This window comes from Leuciscus leuciscus (assembly GCF_965113295.1).
Source record: "Leuciscus leuciscus genome assembly, chromosome: 21".
NCBI lineage: Eukaryota > Metazoa > Chordata > Actinopteri > Cypriniformes > Leuciscidae > Leuciscus > Leuciscus leuciscus.
In genome coordinates, this window is record NC_138745.1 from 13,707,777 (window position 1) to 13,733,382 (window position 25,606).

General features: G+C 37.3%; 2 protein-coding genes and 1 long non-coding RNA gene across 3 annotated transcripts in view; 1 reads left to right on the forward strand and 2 right to left on the reverse strand.

Annotated features, from left to right (window-relative positions):
* LOC309485771 (uncharacterized protein) overlaps positions 1 to 25,606 on the forward strand; it is a 506,515-nt gene that overhangs the window by 241,439 nt on the left and 239,470 nt on the right. The window lies entirely within an intron of this gene.
* Positions 1 to 25,606, reverse strand: part of LOC309485805 (uncharacterized protein) — a 242,703-nt gene that overhangs the window by 64,599 nt on the left and 152,498 nt on the right. The gene's annotated exons all lie outside the window — the stretch shown is intronic.
* LOC309485896 lies at positions 529 to 16,869 on the reverse strand. The gene is made up of 2 exons (XR_014201317.1): positions 16,704 to 16,869; positions 529 to 2,032 (listed from the first exon to the last, which is right to left on the reverse strand). It is a non-coding gene; the product is annotated as an uncharacterized lncRNA (long non-coding RNA).

Genomic DNA, 25,606 nt, shown 5'->3' on the forward strand with positions numbered 1-25,606 from the left:
GGGAGCGCGCCCCCCCCGCGGATCGCCAGATCGCGGGACCCCCGATTTTGAACCGCCGTAACTCCCGACCCAGACCACCCCGAACCTTGTGTGAGAGCTCGTTGGAAAGGGCCCACCCTTGGCTAGCGTCGATTCAAATGTGGTGTAATTTGCCCTGGGCATTCCAGAGATAACAGCCCCAAAACACATGCCTTTGAACAGTCATAACTCCCGGGCCCAATCACCCAAAAACACAGCGATGGTCTCATTCAACAGGGCTCCTCAAGAACTATCTATGCTCTGAATTTCAGAATTTTTCGCCTTCTGGTTCCCGAGATATAAGTGAAAAACCAAATTCCCATTCATTCATTCAAACACTTCAACTGTAAGATGGAGGCTGTAATTCCACTGTTGTCAACTAGAGGGAGCAGCAGTATTAGACATAGTATTAATCTTTTTATCAGCTTTCAGCTTTGGTCAACAAACAAATGGTTAAAGCTATTTTTTTTTTGACTGATAATATAGATCACAATGAAATATATGAAATGGTTAGACCATTAAAATATTTTTTTCACAATAACACATCCTAAAGACATTGAAAACATATTTGTATGTGTGTGTGTGTGTGTGTGTGTGTGTGTGTGTAAGCATGCATTATTGAGTTAACATGGAAAACACTTATATTACAATAACTATTATAACACAATCATATTTTGTCAGTGTTTATCACTTCATTTGCACTGACACTTCACATAATTGCTAGTAATGTGGTAAATCACGCTAGAAACATGGTAAATCATAGTAAATAATTGATGGTCTCATTCAACAGGGCTCCTCAAGCACTATCTATGCTCTGAGTTTCAGAATTTTTCGCCTTCTGGTTCCCGAGATACAAGTGAAAAACCAAATTCCCATTCATTAATTCATTCAATCACTTCAACTGTAAGATGGAAGCTGAAATACCACTGTCCACTAGAGGGAGCAGCAGTATTACATATGATCTTTTCATTAGTTTTCAGTATTGGGAAACAAACAAATGCTTTAAAAAGCTATCTTTTTTTCTTTTCTTTTTTTTTCTTTTCTTTTTTATATTATTAGATCACAAAGGAATTCTAATAGACCAATAAATATATTTTCTCAATAACATATTCCAAAACATTAAAAACATATTTGTATTTGTGTATGTCTATTTCTCTCTCTGTGTGTGTGTGTGTGTGTGTGTGTGTGTGTGTAAGCATGCATTATTGAGTTAACATGGATAAACTGGTTTGCTTTAGTCCAGAAAACAGGTGAAAATCATGAAGTTTAAAGTGAAAGTGAGCCAATAAGTGGTCTTCTTCTGCCCTCTGCTGGCCATTCTACTTATTAATGAAGTCTTTTCACATGTGCTCACATTCATATTTAGACTCTAAAAATCACTTATATAACAATAACTATTATAACACAATCAGATTTTGTCAGTGTTTATCACTTCATTTGCACTGACACTTCACATAATTGCTAGAAATATGGTAAATCATAGTAAATAATACTATAATGTGGTGTATCAAGGTAAACCATGGTAAACTATGATAAATCATGATAAACTATGGTAAACCATGCTAGAATCACAGTAAACAATGGTAAATCATACTAGAATGTAGTATATCATGGTAAATAATGCTAGAATATGGTAAATCAAGGTAAACTAATATAAAATCATGGTAAACTATGTAAATCATGCTAGAATCATAGTAAATAATACTAGAATGTGGTAAATTATTGTGGGAGGAGCCTATTTTACTAAAATGGCTATAACTCAAGAAGTAAATGATATATCTTCACCAAACTCAGTACACATGTGTATGGGTTCAATTTGAGGTCACAGTAAACAATTTTATGGAGATCGGTCCATAGATGGCACTATAACTGCTATAAAAAGCTTTAAAACCATATATTTCCTATGGTACATTGCCTGTATTTGCTGTAAATGGTCTTTTCCATCTATTATGTCAGTGGTTACATGCTTGCTAAATAAAACGTAATAACTTTTGATGCTTTTGTGCTTAAAGGCCTTAAATGCTTGAACCCCGCTAAATGCTGCTTGCAGCTTTAATTAGGGGTTCAAGCACGAAGTGCTGAAACCCTATTGTAATTGTACTGATTTTTAGGGGTTCAAGCATGAAATGCTGAAACCCTATTGTAATTGTAAGGATTTTTATTAGGGGTTCAAGCACGAAGTGCTGAAACCCTATTGTAATTGTACTGATTTTTATTAGGGGTTCAAGCACGAAGTGCTGAAACCCTATTGTAATTGTACTGATTTTTATTATTATTATTCTTCTGCCGTAAAACGCATCGTGCAGCCCAAACCGTAAGGGCTAGAGACTTGAAACTTTGCCAGATGGTAGTACAAAAATCGAGGAGAGGTTATCAAATTATGACGCCGATTGGCCCATAGGTGGCGCTATAGCAACCAAAAGCGCGAAACTGATCATAACTCCTAGACGGTAAGTCAGAGACTCAAGTGGCTTATATCATTGGAAAGCTGGACGCCTGACGAAAAAAACGTATATCTCCGATTTTATTTCCGCCATGATAGATTTTCCGCCATTTTGAATTTTGTCGAAAACCTACTTTTGCGAACTAGTCCCTGTTTTTTTGCCCGATCGGAACCAAACCAGTGCAGAATTGTTCTCTGGAGTCTGACAATCAATAATTATCGAAAAAAAGTTGAAATTTCGATTCATGGTCGCTAGGGGGTGCAAAATTAACGTTGTGGGAGGAGCCTATTTTACTAAAATGGCTATATCTCAAGAAGTAATTTAGTAAACTTCACCAAACTAGGTACACATGTGTCAAAGGTCAATCTGAGGTCACAGTAAAAAAATTGCATCGATTGGCCACATGGTGGCGCTATAAAACAAAAAAAACGTATAGACACCTGACCGTTTTTCCGAATGACTTGAAATTTGGTATGCAGTGACTTGGCCCAAGGGGCCATGTATGTCTAAAAGGAAATTGCCGTATCTTGAAAAAAATGGCCGCCATTGGCCAATGAAATTTGAGCACCGTTAACGAAGTCCGATCGGAACGAAACTCGATGGGCATGTTCGACTCATGGCCCTAGAGGTCTGTAAGAATTTTGAAAGAAATCGGCCACTAGTTGGCGCTAACGAGTTTTATGGCTCTGTAATCACGTGGTGTTACACTTATCATCACAAAATGCATATCTTCTGATAGATCTGCTCATGCTGAACAACTTTGCCTCAAGAACCATTGCTGTCAATCAAACAGTTCATTAAATATTCATGAATATGTTAAAAACCTACTTTTGCGAACTAGTCCCTGGTTTTTCGCCTGATCGGAACCAGACCAGTCTAGGACAATTCTCTGGACTCTCTAGATCAATAATTATCGAAAAAAAGTTGAACTTTTGCATTTGGGTGGCTGTAATAGGGTAATTTATAAAAAGGGGCGTGGCAAAATATACTAAAATGCCTATAAATCATAAATGAAAACTCAGAACTTCACAAAAATTGGTGAGCGTATGTGACATAACATCATTAACAAGCATGCCAAATTTTATAGAGATCGGACCAAAGGTGGCGCTATAACTGTTAAAAAGCTTTAAAACCATATATTTCCCATGGTAAACTGCCTGTATTGGCTGTAAATGGTCTTTTCCGTCTATTATGTCAGTTGTTAAATGCTTGCTAAATAAAACTTAATGTCTTTTGATGCTTGTGTGCTTAAAGGCCTTGAAGGCCTTAACTGCTTGAACCCCGATAAATGCTGCTTGCAGCTTTAATTATTATTATTATTATTATTATTCTTCTGCCGTAAAACGCATCGTGCAGCCCAAACCGTAAGGGCTAGAGCATTGACACTTTGCCAGATGGTAGTACAAAAATCGAGGAGAGGTTATCAAATTATGACCCCGATTGGCCCATAGGTGGCGCTATAGCAACCAAAAGCGCGAAACAGCTCATAACTCATAGACCGTAAGTCGTAGACTCAAGTGTCTTATATCATTGGAAAGCTGGACGCCTGGCGAACAAAACGTATATCTCCGATTTTATTTCCGTCATGATAGATTTTCCGCCATTTTGAATTTTGTCAAAAACCTACTTTTGCAAACTAGTCCTAGGTTTTTTGTCCGATCGGAACCAAACCAGTGCAGAATTGTTCTCTGGAGTCTGACAATCAATAATTATCAAAAAAAAGTCGAAATTTTGATTCATGGTCGCTAGGGGGTGCAAAATGAACGTTGTGGGAGGAGCCTATTTTACTAAAATGGCTATAACTCAAGAATTAATTGATTAAACTTCACCAAACTTGGTACACATGTGTAGGAGGTCAATCTGAGGTCACAGTAAAAAAATTGCATCGATTGGCCACATGGTGGCGCTATAAACAAAAAAAAACGTATAAACACCTGACCGTTTTTCCGAATGACTTGAAATTTGGTATGCAGTGTCTTGGGCCAAGAGGCCATGTATGTCTAAAAGGATATTGGCATATCTCGAAAAACATGGCCGCCATTGGCCAATGAGGTTTGAGCACCTATTAAACAAGGTTAACGAAGTCCAATTGTTTTATGAGTTTTATGGCTTTGTAATCACGTGGTGTTGCACACATCCACACAATATGCATATCATTTGATAGATCTGCTCATGCTGAACAACTTTGCCTCAAGAACCATTGCTGTCAATCAAACCGTTCATTAATTATTCGCAAATATGTTAAAAACCTACTTTTGCGAACTAGTCCTAGGTTTTTCGCCCGATCGGAACCAGACCAGTCTAGGACAATTCTCTGGACTCTCGAGATCAATAATTATCAAAAAAAAGTTGAACTTTTGCATTTGGATGGCTGTAATAGGGTCATTTATAAAATGGGTGTGGCAAAATACATTAAAAAGCCTATAAATCCTAAATGAAAACTCAGAACTTCACAAAAATTGGTGAGTATATGTGACATAACATCATTAACAAGCATGCCAAATTTTATGGACATCGGACCAAAGGTGGCGCTATAACTGTTAAAAAGCTTTAAAACCATATATTACCTATGGTGAATTGCCTGCATTGGCTGTAAATGGTCTTCTTAATCTATTATGTCAGTGGTTACATGCTTGCTAAATAAAACTTTATAACTTTTGATGCTTTTGTGCTTAAAAACCTTAAACACCTTAACAGCTTGAACCCCGATAAATGCTGCTTGCAGCTTTAATTATTATTATTATTATTATTCCGCCGTAAAACGCATCGTGCAGCCCAAACCGTAAGTGCTAGAGACTTGAAACTTTGCCAGATGGTAGTACAAAAATCGAGGAGAGGTTATCAAAATATGAGCCAGATTGGCCAATAGGTGGCGCTACAGCGCAAAAAACAAAAAAAACGCATATTTTTGCTTAAATCTCATTAACCGTTTGTCACAGACTCAAGTGTCTTATATCATTGGAATCCTTGGGTCAAGCCGAACAAAAAAGGCCTCAAGGATTTCATTTCCGGTATGCAAATTTTTCCGCCATATTGGATTTTGTCCAAAACCTACTTTTGCGAACTAGTCCCTGGTTTTTTGCCCGATCGGAACCAAACCAGTGCAGAAATGTTCACAGTGGTCTGAATATCAATAATTATCGAAAAAAAGTTGAAATTTCGATCCACGGTTGCTAAGGGGTGTCAAAACGTTCGCAGGAGGCGGAGCCTATTTTACTAAAATGGCTATAACTCGTGAACAAAATGAGATATTTTCACCAAACTCGGTACACATGTGTAAGAGGTCAATCTGAGGTAACAGTAAAAAAATCGCGGTGATTGGCCACAAGGTGGCGCTATAATATGAAAAAAACATAAAACAGGCTATAACCACCTGACCGTTAGTCAGATTGACTTGAAAATTGGTATGCAGTGTCTTGGTCCAAGGTGCCATGTATGTCTATGAGGAAATTGGTGTATCTCAAAAAACATGGCCGCCATCGGCCAATGAAGTTTGAGCAACTATTAGACAAGGTTAACGGAGGCCGATCGGAACGAAACTCGATGGGCATGTTCGACTCATGGCCCTAGAGGTCTGTAAGAATTTTGAAAGAAATCGGCCACTAGTTGGCGCTAACGAGTTCTATGGCTCTGTAATCACGTGGTGTTACACTTATTGTCACAAAATGCATATCATTTGATAGATCTGCTCATGCTCAACAACTTTGCCTCAAGAACCACTAATGTCAATCAAACCATTAATTAATTATTTGCGAATATGTAAAAAACCTACTTTTGCGAACTAGTCCTAGGTTTTTTGCCCGATCGGAACCAGACCAGTCTAGGACAATTCTCTGGACTCTCTAGATCAATAATTATCAAAAAAAAGTTGAACTTTTGCATTTGCCTGGCTGTAATAGGGTCATTTATAAAATGGGCGTGGCAAAATACATTAAAAAGCCTATAAATCCTAAATGAAAACTCAGAACTTCACAAAAATTGGTGAGCATATGTGACATAACATCATTAACAAGCATGCCCAATTTTATGGAGATCGGACCATAGGTGGCGCTATAACTGTCAAAAACCTTTATAACCATATATTTCCTATGGTAAATTGCCTGTATTGGCTGTAAATGGTCTTTTCCATCTATGATCATATAATTTTCATATAATAATGTTCAAAATTTGTGCAGTACAATTCTCTGGACTCTCTAGATCAGTAATTATCAGAAAAAGTTGAACTACTTCATTTGGATGGCTATAAAAGGGTCACTTCAAAATGTGGCCTTGACCAAGTGTCCCCGAAAGCTTATATCTTTTAAGATGCTCAGATCTTCTAAAAAACAAGTCAGAACATGTGAAATATCACTCTGAACAAGCATGAAACATTTCAGACAGATCGGACAAAATTTGACTCTATAACAGTTTAAAAAGGTGAAAATAATATGAATACAATGGCATATTAAGCCAATAAGTGGTATTTTACTGCCCCCTGCTGTTTAAAATAGTTATTTTGTCATATTGTTTCTATAATTCATATTTAGACTTTATAAAATCATTATTTGAACATTTACAATTACATTTAGTCAAAATCCATCTGTTAAAGTATTAGTGTGTGTGTGTGTGTGTGTGTAAGCATGCATTATAGAGTTAACATGGAAAGACTGGTTTGCTTTAGTGCAGAAAACTAGTGAAAATCATGAAGATTAAACTGAAACTGAGCCAATAATGGTCTTCTAGTGCCCTCTGCTGGCCATTCTACTTATTAATGAAGTCTTTTGACATGTGCTTTTGAATTCATAATTAGACATTGTAAATCATAGTAAATAATACTAGAATGTGGTGTATCAAGGTAAATCATGCTAGAACATGGTAAGTCATGGTAAACTATGCTAGAACAGGGTAAATCATGGTAAACCATGGTAAATCATGATAAACTTTGGTAAATAATGCTAGAATGTGGCATATCATGGTAAACCATGCTAGAACATGGTAAATCAAGGTAAACTAAGATAAATTCATGGTAAACTATGCCAGAACAGGGTAAATCATGGTAAACCATGGTAAATCATGATAAACTATGGTAAATCATGCTAGAATGTGGAAAATCATGGTAAATCATGCTAGAACATGGTAAATCAAGGTAAACTAAGATGAATTCATGGTAAACTATGCTAGAACAGGGTAAATCATGGTAAACCATGGTAAATCATGATAAACTATGGTAAATCATGCTAGAATGTGGTATATCATGATAAATCATGCTAGAACATGGTAAATCAAGGTAAACTAAGATGAATTCATGGTAAACTATGCTAGAACAGGGTAAATCATGGTAAACCATGGTAAATCATGATAAACTATGGTAAATCATGCTAGAATGTGGTATATCATGGTAAATCATGCTAAAACATGGTAAATCAAAGTAAATTAAGATAAAATCATGGTAAAACTATGCTAGAACATGGTAAATAATGGTAAACCATGGTAAATCATGATAAACTATGGTCAATCATGCTAGAATGTGGTATATCATGGTAAATCATGCTAGAACATGGTCTTTTTCATCTATTATGTCAGTGGTTACATGCTTGCTAAATAAAACTTTATAACTTTTGATGCTTAAAAACCTTAAAGACCTTAATAGCTTGAACCCCGATAAATGCTGCTTGCAGCTTTAATTAGGGGTTCAAGCACGAAGTGCTGAAACCCTATTGTAATTGTACTGATTTTTATTATTATTATTATTATTATTCCGCCGTAAAACGCATCGTGCAGCCCAAACCGTAAGAGCTGGAACTTTGAAACTTTGCCATATGGTAGTACAAAAATCGAGGAGAGGTTATCAAATTATGACCTCGAATGGCCCATAGGTGGCGCTATAGCAACCAAAAGCGCGAAACTGCTCATAACTCCTAGACCGTATGTCGTAGACTCAAGTGTCTTATATCATTGGAAAGCTGGATGCCTGACGAACAAAACGTATATCTCCGATTTCATTTCCGCCATGATAGATTTTCCGCCATTTTGAATTTTGTCAAAAACCTACTTTTGCGAACTAGTCCCTGGTTTTTTGCCCGATCGGAACCAAACCAGTGCAGAAATGTTCTCTGGAGTCTGAATATCAATAATTATCGAAAAAAAGTTGAAATTTCCATTCACGGTCGCTAAGGGGCGCCCAAATGTATGTTGTGGGAGGAGCCTATTTTACTAAAACGGCTATAACTCCAGAAGTAAATGAGGTATCTTCACCAAACTCGGTACACATGTGTAAGAGGTCAATTTGAGGTCACAGTAAAAAAACCGCGGCGAATGGCCACATGGTGGCGCTATAACATGAAAAAAACATAAAACGGCCCATAACCACCTGACCGTTAGTCCGATTGACTTGAAAATTGGTATGCAGTGTCTTGGTCCAAGGTGCCATGTATGTCTATGAGGACATTGGTGTATCTCAAAAAACATGGCCGCCATCGGCCAATGAAGTTTGAGCACCTATAAGACAAGGTTAACGGACGTCGATCGGAACGAAACTCGATGGGCATGTTCGACTCATTGCCCTAGAGGTCTGTAAGAATTTTGAAAGAAATCGGCCACTAGTTGGCGCTAACGAATTTTTTGGCTCTGTAATTACGTGGTGTTACACTTATCGTCATAAAATGCATATCATTTGATAGATCTGCTCATGCTCAACAACTTTGCCTCAAGAACCACTAATGTCAATCAAACCATTAATTAATTATTCATGAATATGTTAAAAACCTACTTTGGCGAACTAGTCCCTGGTTTTTCGCCCGATCGGAACCAGACCAGTCTAGGACAATTCTCTGGACTCTCTAGATCAATAATTATCGAAAAAAAGTTTAACTTTTGCATTTGGGTGGCTGTAATAGGGTAATTTATAAAAGGGGCGTGGCAAAATACACTAAAATGCCTATAAATCCTAAATGAAAACTCAGAACTTCACAAAAATTGGTGAGCATATGTGACATAACATCATTAACAAGCATGCCAAATTTTATGGAGATCGGACCAAAGGTGGCGCTATAACTGTTAAAAAGCTTTAAAACCATATATTACCTATGGTAAATGGCCTGCATTGGCTGTAAATGGTCTTTTTCATCTATAATGTTAGTGTTTACATGCTTGCTAAATAAATTTTAATAACTTTTGATGCTTTTGTGCTTATAAACCTTAAAGGCCTTAACAGCTTGAACCCCGATAAATGCTGCTTGCAGCTTTAATTATTATTATTATTTTTCCGCCATAAAACGCATCGTACAGCCCAAACCGTAAGACCTAGAGACTTGAAACTTTGCCAGATGGTAGTACTATTGCTCGCTACTCAGATCCACGGACTCAGACCAATCGGCCCATAGGTGGCGCTATAGCAATCAAAAGCGCGAAACTGCTCAGAACTCCCAGACCGTAAGGCGTAGCTTCAAGTGTCTTATATCATTGAAATCCAGAGCTCCTGAAGAAAAAAACGTATATCTCCGATTTCATTTCCGCCATGATAGATTTTTCGCCATTTTGAATTTTGTCAAAAACCTACTTTTGCGAACTAGTCCCTGGTTTTTCGCCCGATCGGAACCAAACCAGTGCAGAATTGTTCTCTGGTGTCTGAAGATCAATAATTATCGAAAAAACGTTGAAATTTCGATTCATGGTCGCTAGGGGGTGCAAAATTAACGTTGTGGGAGGAGCCTATTTTACTAAAATGGCTATAACTCAAGAAGTAATTAAGTAAACTTCACCAAACTTGGTACACATGTGTAAGAGGTCCATCTGAGGTCACAGTAAAAACATTGCGTCGATTGGCCACATGGTGGCGCTATAAAACAAAAAAAACGTATAGACACCTGACCGTTTTTCCGAATGACTTGAAATTTGGTATGCAGTGTCTTGACCCAAGGGGCCATGTATGTCTAAAAGGATATTGGCATATCTCAAAAAAACATGGCCGCCATTGGCCAATGAGGTTTGAGCACCGTTAACGAAGTCCGATCGGAGCGAAACTCGGTGGGCATGTTCGGCTCAAGCCCCTAGAGGTCTGTAAGAATTTTGAAAGAAATCGGCCACTAGTTGGCGCTAACGAGTTTTAAGGCTCTGTAATCACGTGGTGTTACACTTATTGTCACAAAATGCATATAATTTGATAGATCTCCTCATGCTGAACAACTTTGCCTCAAGAACCATTGCTGTCAATCAAACAGTTCATTAAATATTCATGAATATGTTAAAAACCTACTTTTGCGAACTAGTCCCTGGTTTTTCGCCCGATCGGAACCAGACCAGTCTAGGACAATTCTCTGGACTCTCTAGATAAATAATTATCGAAAAAAAGTTGACCTTTGGCATTTGGGTGGCTGTAATAGGGCAATCTATAAAAGGGGCGTGGCAAAATACACTAAAATGCCTATAAATCATAAATGAAAATTCAGAACTTCACGAAAATTGGTGGGCATATGTGTCATAGCATGGTGAAGAAGCATGCCCAGTTTCGTGAAGATCGGACAATAGGTGGCGCTATAACTGGCAAAAAGGTTGGAAAACCACATATTTCCTATGGTAAATTGCCTGTATTGGCTGTAAATGGATTTTTCCATCAATTATTTCAGTGGTTAAAAGCTTGCTAAATAAAACTTAATGTCTTAAATGCTTATGTGCTTAAAGGCCTTAAATGCTTGAACCCCGATAAATGCTGCTTGCAGCTTTAATTAGGGGTTCAAGCACGAAGTGCTGAAACCCTATTGTAATTGTAAGGATTTTTATTATTATTATTATTATTCTTCTCCGCTAAAACGCATCGTGCAGCCCAAACCGTAAGAGCTAGAGACTTGAAACTTGGCCACAAGGTAGTACAAAAATCGAGGAGAGGTTATCAAAGTATGAGCCCGATTGGCCAATAGGTGGCGCTATAGCGCAAAAAACAAAAAAAAATCACTATTTTGCTCATATCTCAATAACCATTTGTCTCAGCTTCAAGTGTCATACATCATTGGAATCCTTGGCTCAAGCCGAACAAGAAATATAGGAGGTATTTTATTTCCGGTATGCAAATTTTTCCGCCATTTTGGATTTTGTCCAAAACCTACTTTTGCGAACTAGTCCCTGGTTTTTTACCCGATCGGAACCAAACCAGTGCAGAAATGTTCACAGTAGTCTGAATATCAATAATTATCGAAAAAAAGTTGAAATTTCGATTCACGGTCGCTAAGGGGCGCCAAAACGTTTGAAGAAGGCGGAGCCTATTTTACTAAAATGGCTATAACTCCAGAAGTAAATGAGGTATCTTCACCAAACTCGGTACACATGTGTAAGAGGTCAATCTGAGGTCACAGTAAAAAAATCGCGGCGATTGGCCACATGGTGGCGCTATAACATGAAAAAAACATAAAATGGGCTATAACCACCTGACCGTTAGTCCGATTGACTTGAAAATTGGTATGCAGTGTCTTGGTCCAAGGTGCCATGTATATCTATGAGGACATTAGTGTATCTCAAAAAACATGGCCGCCATCAGCCAATGAAGTTTGAGCACCTATTAGACAAGGTTAACGGAGGCCGATCGGAACGAAACTCGATGGGCATGTTCGACTCATGGCCCTAAAGGTCTGTAAGAATTTTGAATGAAATCGGCCACTAGTTGGCGCTAACGAGTTTTATGGCTCTGTAATCATGTAGTGTTACACTTATCGTCACAAAATGCATATCATTTGATAGATCTGCTCATCCTGAACAACTTTGCCTCTAGAACCATTGCTGTCAATCAAACCGTTCATTAAATATTCATGAATATGTTAAAAACCTACTTTTGCGAACTAGTCCCTGGTTTTTCGCCCGATCGGAACCAGACCAGTCTAGGACAATTCTCTGGACTCTCTAGATCAATAATTATCAAAAAAAAGTTGAACTTTTGCATTTGTATGGCTGTAATAGGGTCATTTATAAAATGGGCGTGGCAAAATACACTAAAAAGCCTATAAATCCTAAATGAAAACTCAAAACTTCACAAAAGTTGGTGAGCATATGTGACATGACATCATTAACAAGCATGCAACATTTTATGGAGATTGGACCAAAGGTGGCGCTATAACTGTTAAAAAGCTTTAAAACCATATATTTCCTATGGTAAACTGTCTGTATTGGCTGTAAATGGTCTTTTCCATCTCTGATCATATAGTTCTCATATCATAATGTTCAAAACTAGTGCAATACAATTCTCTGGACTCACTAGGTCAATAATTGTCAGAAAAAGTTGAACTACTTCATTTGGATAGATATAATAGGTTCACTTCAAAATGTAGCCTTTACCAAGTGTCCCCGAAAGCCTATATCTCTTTAATGAATGACTCAGACCTTCTTAAAAAGCCAGTGAAATATCACTCTGAACATGCATGAAAATTTTCAGACCGATCGGACAAAATTTGCCTCTATAACAGTTAAAAAGGTGAAAATTATATGAATATAATGGCATATTAAGCCAATAAGTTGTATTTTACTGCCCCCTGCTGTTTAAAATTTATAAAATCACTATTTTAACATTTACAATTACATTTAGTCAAAATCCGTCCGTTAAAGTATTAGTATTGACAGTTTTATCACATCATATATTTCAAATGTCTGTATCTACAACATAATGTGTTTGTGTAGTCTTAGGTTTCTGAATAAATTCTGAATCTTCTGATTAATAGCTAACAAAGACTTTGTGAAATGTTTATAGACCATTCAAATATATTTTCATAATGACATATCCCAATAGCATTGAAAAAACAACAACAACATTTGTCTTCGTGTGTGTGTGTGTGTGTGTGTGTGTGTGTAAGCATGCATGATTGAGTTAACATGGAAAAACTGGTTTGCTTTAGTGCAGAAAACTGCTAAACTATAACTATATAGTTATAACTATAAATCCTAAACGAAAACTCAGAACTTCACAAAAATTGATGAGCATATGTGTCATAACCTGCTAAAGAAGCATGGAAAATTTTATGGAGATCGGACCATAGTTGGCGCTATAACTGTTAAAACGCTTTAAAACCATATATTTCCTATGGTAAATTGCCTGTATTTGCTGTAAATGGTGTCTTCTATCTATTATCGTGTAATGTTCATATCATAATGTTCAAAACCAGTGCAGCACAATTCTCTGAACTCTCTAGATCAATAATTATCAGAAAAAAAGTTTAACTTCTTCAAAAGGTGATTTTATATGAATATAAAGACAAATTAAGCCAATAAGTGGTATTTTACTGCCCCCTGCTGTCATTTCATCATACTACTCCCTAATATTGTTATACAATTCATATTTAGACTTTATAAAATCATTATTTTAACATTTACAATCACATTTTGTCAAAACTCATCTATTGAGTATTACTATTGACAATTGTGTTACACTGAGATATGGAAATGGACGAAAGTAAGTGAATGAAATGAAACGAAAGTATAACGGCATTTAAGCCACGCCCCCGAATACAAATTCATTCATAACTCGAAAACGGAAAGTCGTTGCGCGCTCAAATTTTGATGGTGAGGACCTCTCGGGGCTCTTGATCGAAACGTGTCGTCGCGGGCCTCGGGAGCGCGCCCCCCGCGCATCGCCAGCCCGCGGGACCCCCGATTTTGAACGCCCATTACTCCCGACCCAGACCACCCCGAACATTGTGTAAGAGCTCGTTGGAAAGGGCACGTCCTTGGCTAGCTTCGATTCAAATGTGGTGTTATCTGCCCTGGGCATTCCAGAGATAATAGCCCGAACAGATGTGCCTTATAACAGTCATAACTCCCAGCCCCAATCGCCCAAAAACACCTTGATGGTCTCATTCAACAGGGCTCCTCAAGCACTATCTATGCTCTGAGTTTCAGAATTTTTCGCCATTTGGTTCCTGAGATATAAGTAAAAAAACAAATTCCCATTCATTCATTCAAACACTTCAACTGTAAAATGTAAGCTATAATACCACTGTTGTCCACTAGAGGGAGCAGCAGGAGCAGAAGGAGCAGGGAGCAGCATGATCTTTTAATTCGCTTCAGTATTGGGAAATAAACAAATGCTTTAAGAAGCAATCTTTTTTATTATGATGTTTTTTTTTATTATGATATTTGTATATATATATTTTTTTTTATTATGATTATGAACTGTTTGATTGACATTAGTGATTCTTGAGGCAAAGTTGTTCAAGATGAGGAGATGAAGATATTTTCACAATATCACATCCTAAAAACATTGAAAACATATTTGTCTTTGTGTGTGTGTGGATGTGTTTGTGTTTGTGTGTGTGTCTGTCTGTGTAAGCATGCTTAATGGAAAGAACATGAAGAAACTGCTTTGTTTTACTGGTGGATAAAAAAGTCTTTCAAATGAAAGTGAGTCAATTAGTGGTCTTCTACTGCCCTCTGCAGGACATTCTACTTAATAAAATATTTTCATCTGTGCTTTTGCATTAGTTTTTGGACTATATCAAATTACTTGCATGAAAATCACCTATTATAACACAGTCATGTTTTGTCAAAGTTTATCACTTCATTTTTACTGAGCTCTCAGTTTGAACAATTCTGCCTCTCAGTGATTAATTTGAAATCTGAAAATGGTGTTATACAGAGGAGATTTGCAATTATCATTTTGTTACCTATCTTTTATTTTAAATATCTCCATCTACAACAAAATGTGTGTGCATGTGTGTGTTCAAGCATGGTTAGTGTATTAAGTATAATTGTTTAAGTATTATTGTTTTCATTTACATTTTAACCACCAGAAGAAGAACACTCATTGGTTCATTCTGCTCACTAAAATATTATTTTTAATTTTTTTTTCCATTTGAAATATTGTTTAAACTTAATAAAATCATTAAAATAACATTTCAAATCATATTTTGTCTGTTTATAAATCCCACAGACTCACATTGGCTGCAATACTAATGTTTTTGTAAAACACAGACCTGATAGTCTAATCTGTGTGTATTGTGCATATATTATTGATATTATTACTATTGCAAATCATGTTATTGTAACTCATATCTTAATAGAATATTATTTGTAATTTTAATTCTTTATTTCTTAAGTGTTTTTTTTTATGATTACTACAGATATTATCACCAAAGATATCAACTACACCTTCACTTTTAGTATTGACACGCTGCACACACAGCACAATCACACACTCACTAATGCATTCAAATAAATGTAATCTTACTGTGCTACTTTATTTGTACATGATTAGAATGAACAGAAATCTAAGAATATTTTTCTTCTTTTGTTAAAGCCATTTCAGACTCCAAGTAAGCATTATATTACTAATCATCTATTTTAAAGGTGCCATACAATTGAAAACTGTATTTATCTTGGCATAGTTGAATGATAAGAGTTCTGGACATGGAACTGACATACCGTGAGCCTCAAACACCATTGTTTCCTCCTTCTTGTGTAAATCTCCTGTTTGCAAAAGACCGCTGAAAAATGAGTGAATCCCACCATAACACCGACTGTGACGTTGGAGTCAGGATCATTAATATTTATACCCCCCAAATTTGCATTTTCCAGTCCATGTTCTAGGCCAGGCAGTGTTAATGTGGACCTGCACAGCCGAATCATCAGAAGATCTGCAGGTATTGTGAAGAAGCAAGCAAGGACAATAGTGAAAATGGCAGATCATGGATATAAATGTTATGTCTGAGGCTGTGCTGCGGATTTGAGAACTTTTCATTCCCTTCCCACAAAAGAGAACTGTCAACAGGCATGGTTGATGTTTACAACAGGATACCTCACCATTTTAATTCAAAGCTGTTAGTTTGCTCTTAACGGAGGCCGATCAGAACGAAACTCGGTGGGCATGTTCGACTCGTGGCCCTAGAGGTCTGTAAGAATTTTGAAAAATCAGCCACTAGTTGACGCTAACAGGTTTTACGGCTATGTAATCACGTGATGCATATCATTTGATAGATCTCCTCATACTGAACAACTTTGCCTCAAGAACTACTGCTGTCAATCAATTTGTTCATTAAATACTTGCGATTATGTTAAAAACCTACTTTTGCGAACTAGTCCTAGGTTTTTCGCCCGATCGGAAATATACCAGTGCAGTACAATTCTCTGGAAGCTCTAGATTATTAATTATATAAAAAACTTTAACTTTACCCATTGGGTAGCCATAACAGGATCATTTAGAAAATGGGTATGGCAAAAAACACTCAAAAGCCTGTAAATCCTAAACAAAAACTCAGACAACTCACTAAACTGCCTTATGTGCTTAAAGACCCTAAATGCTTGAACCCCGCTAAATGCTGCTTGCAGCTTTAATTATTATTATTATTATTATTCTTCTCCGCTAAAACGCATCGTGCAGCCCAAACCGTAAGGGCTAGAGCATTGAAACTTTGCCAGATGGTAGTACAAAAATCGAGGAGAGGTTCAGAGATTATGAACCCGATTGGCCCATAGGTGGCGCTATAGCGACCAAAAGCGCGAAACAGCTCATAACTCCTAGACCGTAAGTCGTAGACTCAAGTGTCTTATATCATTGGAAAGCTGGACGGCTGACGAACAAAACGTATATCTCCGATTTCATTTCCGCCATGAAAGATTTTCCGCCATTTTGAATTTTGTCAAAAACCTACTTTTGCGAACTAGTCTGTGGTTTTTCGCCCGATCGGAACCAAACCAGTGCAGAAATGTTCTCTGGAGTCTGAAGATCAATAATTATCGAAAAAAAGTTGAAATTTCGATTCAAGATCGCTAAGGGGCGCCAAAATGTATGTTGTGGGAGGAGCCTATTTTACTAAAACGGCTATAACTCCAGAAGTAAATGAGGTATATTTACCAAACTCGGTTCACTTGTGTAAGAGGTCAATCTGAGGTCACAGTAAAAAAAATCGCGGTGATTGGCCACATGGTGGCGCTATAATATGAAAAAAACATAAAACAGGCTATAACCACCTGACCGTTAGTCCGATTGACTTGAAAATTGGTATGCAGTGTCTTGGTCCAAGGTGCCATGTATGTCTATGAGGACATTGGTGTATCTCAAAAAACATGGCCGCCATCGGCCAATGAAGTTTGAGCACCTATTAGACAAGGTTAACGGAGGCCGATCGGAACAAAACTCGATGGGCATGTTCAACTCATGGCCCTAGAGGTCTGTAAGAATTTTGAAAGAAATCGGCCACTAGTTGGCGCTAACGAGTTTTATGGCTCTGTAATCACGTGGTGTTAAACTTATTGTCACATTATGCCTATCATTTGATAGATCTGCTCATGCTGAACAACTTTGCCTCAAGAACCACTACTGTCAATCAAACCATTCATTAAATATTCGCAAACATGTTAAAAACCTACTTTTGCGAACTAGTCCCTGGTTTTTGGCCCGATCGGAACCAGACCAGTCTAGGGCAATTCTCTGGACTCTCTAGATCAATAATTATCGAAAAAAAGTTGAACTTTTGCATTTGGATGGCTGTAATAGGGTCATTTAGAAAATGGGCGTGGCAAAATACACTAAAAAGCCTATAAATCCTAAATGAAAACTCAGAACTTCACAAAAATTGATGAGCATATGTGACATAACATGCTAAAGAAGCATGGAAATTTTTATGAAGATCGGACCATAGTTGGCACTATAACTGTTAAAAAGCTTTAAAACCATATATTTCCTATGGTAAATTGCCTGTATTGGCTGTAAATTGTGTTTTCCATCCTATGATCATATAATGTTTATAAAATAATGTTAAAAACCAGTGCAATACAATTCTCTGGACTCACTAGATCAATAATTGTCAGAAAAAGTTGAACTACTTCATTTGGATAGCTATAATAGGGTCATTTCAATATGTAGCCTTAAAATGAATACCATATTAAGCCAATAAGTGGTATTTTACTGCCCCCTGCTGTCATTTCATCATACTACTCCCTAATATTGTTATATAATTCATATTTAGACTTTTATAAAGTCTAAATATGAATTATATAACAATATTAGGGAATAGACTTTATAAAATCATTATTTTAACATTTAACATGAAAACGAAAGTAAAACGGCATTTAAGCCACGCCCCCGAATACAAATTCATTCATAACTCGAAAACGGAAAGTCGTTGCGCGCTCAAATTTTGATGGTAAGGTCCTCTCCGGGCTCTTGATCGAAACGTGTCGTCGCGGGCCTCGGGAGCGCGCCCCCCACGAATCGCAAATTCGTGGGACCCCCGATTTTGAACGGCCGAAACTCCCGACCCAGACCACCCCGAACCTTGTGTGAGAGCTCGTTGGAAAGGGCCCGTTCTAGGCTAGCTTCGATTCAAATGTGGTGTAATTTGCCCTGGGCATTCCAGAGATAAAAGCCCCAATAGATATGCCTTTGAACGGTCATAATTCCGGGCTCCAATCGCCCAAAAACACCGCGATGGTCTCATTCAACAGGGCTCCTCAAGAACTATCTATGCTCTGAATTTCAGAATTTTTCGCCTTCTGGTTCCCGAGATATAAGTGAAAAACCCAATTCCTATTCATTCATTCAAACACTTCAACTGTAAGATGGAGGCTGTAATTCCACTGTTGTCAACTAGAGGGAGCAGCAGTATTAGACATAGTATTAATCTTTTTATCAGCTTTCAGCTTTGGCCAACAAACAAATGGTTAAAGCAATTTTTTAAAAATTATTATTGGACTGATAATATAGATCACAATGAAATATATGAAATGGTTAGACCATTAAAATATTTTTTCACAATAACACATCCTAAAGACATTGAAAACATATTTGTATTTGTGTGTGTGTGTGTGTGTGTGTGTGTGTGTGTGTGTGTGTGTGTGTGTGTGTGTGTGTAAGCATGCATTATTGAGTTAACATGGAAAACACTTATATTACAATAACTATTATAACACAATCATATTTTGTCAGTGTTTATCACTTCATTTGCACTGACACTTCACATAATTGCTAGTAATGTGGTAAATCACGCTAGAAACATGGTAAATCATAGTAAATCATTGATGGTCTCATTCAACAGGGCTCCTCAAGCACTATCTATGCTCTGAGTTTCAGAATTTTTCGCCTTCTGGTTCCCGAGATATAAGTGAAAAACCAAGCACTTCAACTGTAAGATGGAAGCTGTAATACCACTGTCCACTAGAGGGAGCAGCAGTATTGCATATTATCTTTTCATTAGTTTTTAGTATTGGGAAACAAACAAATGCTTTAAAAAGCAATCTTTTTTTCTTTTTTTTCTTTTCTTTTTTATATTATTAGATCACAAAGGAATTCTAATAGACCAATAAATATATTTTCTCAATAACATATTCCAAAACATTAAAAACATATTTGTATTTGTGTATGTTTATTTCTCTGTGTGTGTGTGTGTGTGTGTGTGTGTGTGTGTGTGTGTGTGTGTGTGTGTGTGTGTGTGTGTGTGTGTGTGTGTGTGTGTGTGTGTGTGTGTGTAAGCATGCATTATAGAGTTAACATGGAAAAACTGGTTTGCTTTAGTCCAGAAAACAGGTGAAAATCATGAAGTTTAAAGTGAAAGTGAGCCAATAATAGTCTTCTTCTGCCCTCTGCTGGCCATTCTACTAAAATCACTCTAAAAATCACTTATATAACAATAACTATTATAACACAATCAGATTTTGTCAGTGTTTATCACTTCATTTGCACTGACACTTCACATAATTGCTAGAAACATGGTAAATCATAGTAAATAATACTATAATGTGGTGTATCAAGGTAAACCATGCTAGAATCCTGGCAAATCATTCTAGAACGTGGTAAATCATGGTAAACTATGCTAGAACAGGTTAAATCATGGTAAACCATGATAAACTATGGTAAATCATGTTAGAATGTGGTATATCATGGTAAATCATGCTAGAACAGGGTAAATCATGGTAAACTATGATAAATCATGATAAACTATGGTAAACCATGCTAGAATCACAGTAAACAATGGTAAATCATACTAGAATGTAGTATATCATGGTAAATCATGCTAGAATATGGTAAATCAAGGTAAACTAAGATAAAATCATGGTAAACTATGTCAATCATGCTAGAATCATAGTAAATAATACTAGAATGTGGTAAATTATTGTGGGAGGAGCCTATTTTACTAAAATGGCTATAACTCAAGAAGTAAATGAGATATCTTCACCAAACTCAGTACACATGTGTATGGGTTCAATTTGAGGTCACAGTAAACAATTTTATGGAGATCGGTCCATAGATGGCACTGTAACTGCTATAAAAAGCTTTAAAACCATATATTTCCTATGGTACATTGCCTGTATTGGCTGTAAATGGTCCTTTCCATCTATTATGTCAGTGCTTACATGCTTGCTAAATAAAACTTAATAACTTTTGATGCTTTTCTACTTAAATGCCTTAAATGCTTGAACCCCGATAAATGCTGCTTGCAGCTTTAATTAGGGGTTCAAGCACGAAGTGCTGAAACCCTATTGTAATTGTCCTGATTTTTATTATTATTATTTTTCCGCCATAAAACGCATCGTGCAGCCCAAACCGTAAGACCTAGAGACTTGAAACTTTGCCAGATGGTAGTACTATTGCTCGCTACTCAGATACACGGATTCAGCCCAATCGGCCCATAGGTGGCGCTATAGCAATCAAAAGCGCGAAACTGCTCAGAACTCCCAGACCGTAAGGCGTAGCTTCAAGTGTCTTATATCATTGAAATCCAGAGCTCCTGAAGAAAAAAATGTATATCTCCGATTTCATTTCCGCCATGATAGATTTTTCGCCATTTTGAATTTTGTCAAAAACCTACTTTTGCGAACTAGTCCCTGGTTTTTCGCCCGATCGGAACCAAACCAGTGCAGAATTGTTCTCTAGAGTCTGAAGATCAATAATTATCGAAAAAAAGTTGAAATTTCGCTTCATGGTCGCTAGGGGGTGCAAAATTAACGTTGTGGGAGGAGCCCATTTTACTAAAATGGCTATAACTCAAGAAGTAATTAAGTAAACTTCACCAAACTTGGTACACATGTGTAAGAGGTCAATCTGAGGTCACAGTAAAACAATTGCGTCGATTGGCCACATGGTGGCGCTATAAAACAAAAAAAACGTAAAGACACCTGACCGTTTTTCCGAATGACTTGAAATTTGGTAGGCAGTGTCTTGGCCCAAGGGGCCATGTATGTCTAAAAGGATATTGGCGTATCTCGAAAAACATGGCCGCCATTGGCCAATGAGGTTTGAGCACCGTTAACGAAGTCTGATCGGAGCGAAACTCGGTGGGCATGTTCGGCTCAAGCCCCTAGAGGTCTGTAAGAATTTTGAAAGAAATCGGCCACTAGTTGGCGCTAACGAGTTTTATGGCTCTGTAATCACGTGGTGTTACACTTATCATCACAAAATGCATATCATTTGATAGATATGCTCATGTTGAACAACTTTGCCTCAAGAACCATTGCTGTCAATCAAACCGTTCATTAAATATTCATGAATATGTTAAAAACCTACTTTTGCGAACTAGTCCCTGGTTTTTCGCCCGATCAGAACCAGACCAGTCTAGGACAATTCTCTGGACTCTCTAGATAAATAATTATTGAAAAAAAGTTGAACTTTTGCATTTGCCTGGCTGTAATAGGGTAATTTATAAAAGGGGTGTGGCAAAATACACTAAAAGGCCTATAAATCATAAATAAAAACTCAGAACTTCACGAAAATTGGTGGGCATATGTGTCATAACATGGTGAAGAAGCATGCAGAGTTTCATGGAGATTGGACAATAGGTGGCGCTATAACTGGCAAAAAGGTTTGAAAACCATGTATTTCCTATGGTAAATTGCCTGTATTAGCTGTAAATGGATTTTTCCATCTATTATTTCAGTGGTTAAAAGCTTGCTAAATAAAACTTAATGTCTTAAATGCTTATGTGCTTAAAGGCCTTAAATGCTTGAACCCCGATAAATGCTGCTTGCAGCTTTATTAGGGGTTCAAGCACGAAGTGCTGAAACCCTATTGTAATTGTACTGATTTTTATTATTAGGGGTTCAAGCATGAAATGCTGAAACCCTATTGTAATTGTACTGATTTTTATTAGGGGTTCAAGCACGAAGTGCTGAAACCCTATTGTAATTGTACTGATTTTTATTAGGGGTTCAAGCACGAAGTGCTGAAACCCTATTGTAATTGTACTGATTTTTATTATTATTATTATTATTATTATTCTTCCGCCGTAAAACGCATCGTGCAGCCCAAACCGTAAGTGCTAGAGACTTGAAACTTGGCCAGATGGTAGTACAAAAATCGAGGAGAGGTTATTAAATTATGACGCTGATTGGCCCATAGGTGGCGCTATAGCAACCAAAAGCGCGAAACTGGTCATAACTCCTAGACGGTAAGTCATAGACTCAAGTGTCTTATATCATTGGAAAGCTGGACGCCTGACGAACAAAACGTATATCTCCGATTTTATTTCCGTCATGATAGATTTTCCGCCATTTTGAATTTTGTCAAAAACCTACTTTTGCAAACTAGTCCCTGGTTTTTCGTCCGATCGGAACCAAACCAGAGAAGAATTGTTCTCTGGAGTCTGAAGATCAATAATTATCGAAAAAAAGTCAAAATTCCGATTCCTGGTCGCTAGGGGGTGATAAATTAAGGTTGTGGGAGGAGCCTATTTTACTAAAATGGCTATAACTCGAGAAGTAAATGAGATATCTTCACCAAACTTGGCACACATGTGTAAGAGGTCAATCTGAGGTCACAGTGAAAAAAATTGCGTCGATTGGCCACATGGTGGCGCTATAAACAAAAAAAAACATATAGACACCTGACCGTTTTTCCGAATGACTTGAAATTTGGTATGCAGTGTCTTGGCCCAAGGGGCCACGTATATCCAAAAGGATATTGGCGTATCTCGAAAAACATGGCCGCCATTGGCCAATGAGGTTTGAGCACCGTTAACGAAGTCCGATCGGAGCGAAACTCGGTGGGCATGTTCGGCTCAAGCCCCTAGAGGTCTGTAAGAATTTTGAAAGAAATCGGCCACTAGTTGGCGCTAACGAGTTTTATGGCTCTGTAATCACGTGGTGTTACACTGATCATCACAAAATGCATATCATCTTATAGATCTGCTCATGCTGAACAACTTTGCCTCAAGAACCATTGCTGTCAATCAAACATTTAATTAAATATTCATGAATATGTTAAAAACCTACTTTTGCGAACTAGTCCCTGGTTTTTCGCCCGATCGGAACCAGACCAGTCTAGGACAATTCTCTGGACTCTCTAGATCAATAATTATCGAAAAAAAGTTGAACTTTTGCATTTGGGTGGCTGTAATAGGGTAATTTATAAAAGGGGCGTGGCAAAATACACTAAAATGCCTATAAATCATAAATGAAAACTCAGAACTTCACAAAAATTGGTGAGCATATGTGACATAACATCATTAACAAGCATGCCAAATTTTATGGAGATCGGACCAAAGGTGGCGCTATAACTGTTAAAAAGCTTTAAAACCATATATTTCCCATGGTAAACTGCCTGTATTGGCTGTAAATGGTCTTTTCCGTCTATTATGTCAGTTGTTAAATGCTTTCTAAATAAAACTTAATGTCTTTTGATGCTTGTGTGCTTAAAGGCCTTAAAGGCGTTAACTGCTTGAACCCCGATAAATGCTGCTTGCAGCTTTAATTATTATTATTATTATTATTATTCCGCCGTAAAACGCATCGTGCAGCCCAAACCGTAAGGGCTAGAGCATTGAAACTTTGCCAGATGGTAGTACAAAAATCGAGGAAAGGTTATCAAATTATGACCCCGATTGGCCCATAGGTGGCGCTATAGCAACCAAAAGCGCGAAACAGCTCATAACTCCTAGACCGTAAATCGTAGACTCAAGTGTCTTATATCATTGGAAAGCTGGACGCCTGATGAACAAAACGTATATCTCCGATTTCATTTCCGTCATGATAGATTTTCCGCCATTTTGAATTTTGTCAAAAACCTACTTTTGCGAACTAGTCCTAGGTTTTTTGTCCGATCGGAACCAAACCAGTGCAGAAATGTTATTTGGAGTCTGTAGATCAATAATTATCAAAAAAAAGTCGAAATTTTGATTCATGGTCGCTAGGGGGCATAAAATTAACGTTGAGGGCGGAGCCTATTTTACTAAAACGGCTATAACTCAAAAAGTAAATGAGATAGCTTAACCAAACTTGGTACACATGTGTATGGGTTCAGTCTGGGGTCACAGTAAAAAAATTGCATCGATTGGCCACATGGTGGCGCTATAAACAAAAAAAAACGTATAAACACCTGACCGTTTTTCCGAATGACTTGAAATTTGGTATGCAGTGTCTTGGGCCAAGAGGCCATGTATGTCTAAAAGGATATTGGCATATCTCGAAAAACATGGCCGCCATTGGCAAATGAGGTTTGAGCACCTATTAAACAAGGTTAACGAAGTCCAATTGTTTTATGAGTTTTATGGCTCTGTAATCACGTGGTGTTGCACACATCCATACAATTTGCATATCATTTGATAGATCTGCTCATGCTGAACAACTTTGCCTCAAGAACCATTGCTGTCAATCAAACTGTTCATTAAATATTCATGAATATGTTAAAAACCTACTTTTGCGAACTAGTCCCTGGTTTTTCGCCCGATCGGAACCAGACCAGTCTAGGACAATTCTCTGGACTCTCTAGATCAATAATTATCAAAAAAAAGTTGAACTTTTGCATTTGCCTGGCTGTAATAGGGTCATTTATAAAATGGGCGTGGCAAAATACATTAAAAAGCCTATAAATCCTAAATGAAAACTCAGAACTTCACAAAAATTGGTGAGCATATGTGACATAACATCATTAACAAGCATGCCCAATTTTATGGAGATCGGACCATAGGTGGCGCTATAACTGTCAAAAACCTTTAAAACCATATATTTCCTATGGTAAATTGCCTGAATTGGCTGTAAATGGTCTTTTCCATCTATGATCATATAATTTTCATATAATAATGTTCAAAATTAGTGCAGTACAATTCTCTGGACTCTCTAGATCAGTAATTATCAGAAAAAGTTGAACTACTTCATTTGGATGGCTATAATAGGGTCACTTCAAAATGTGGCCTTGACCAAGTGTCCCCGAAAGATTATATCTTTTAAGATGCTCAGATCTTCTAAAAAACAAGTCAGAACATGTG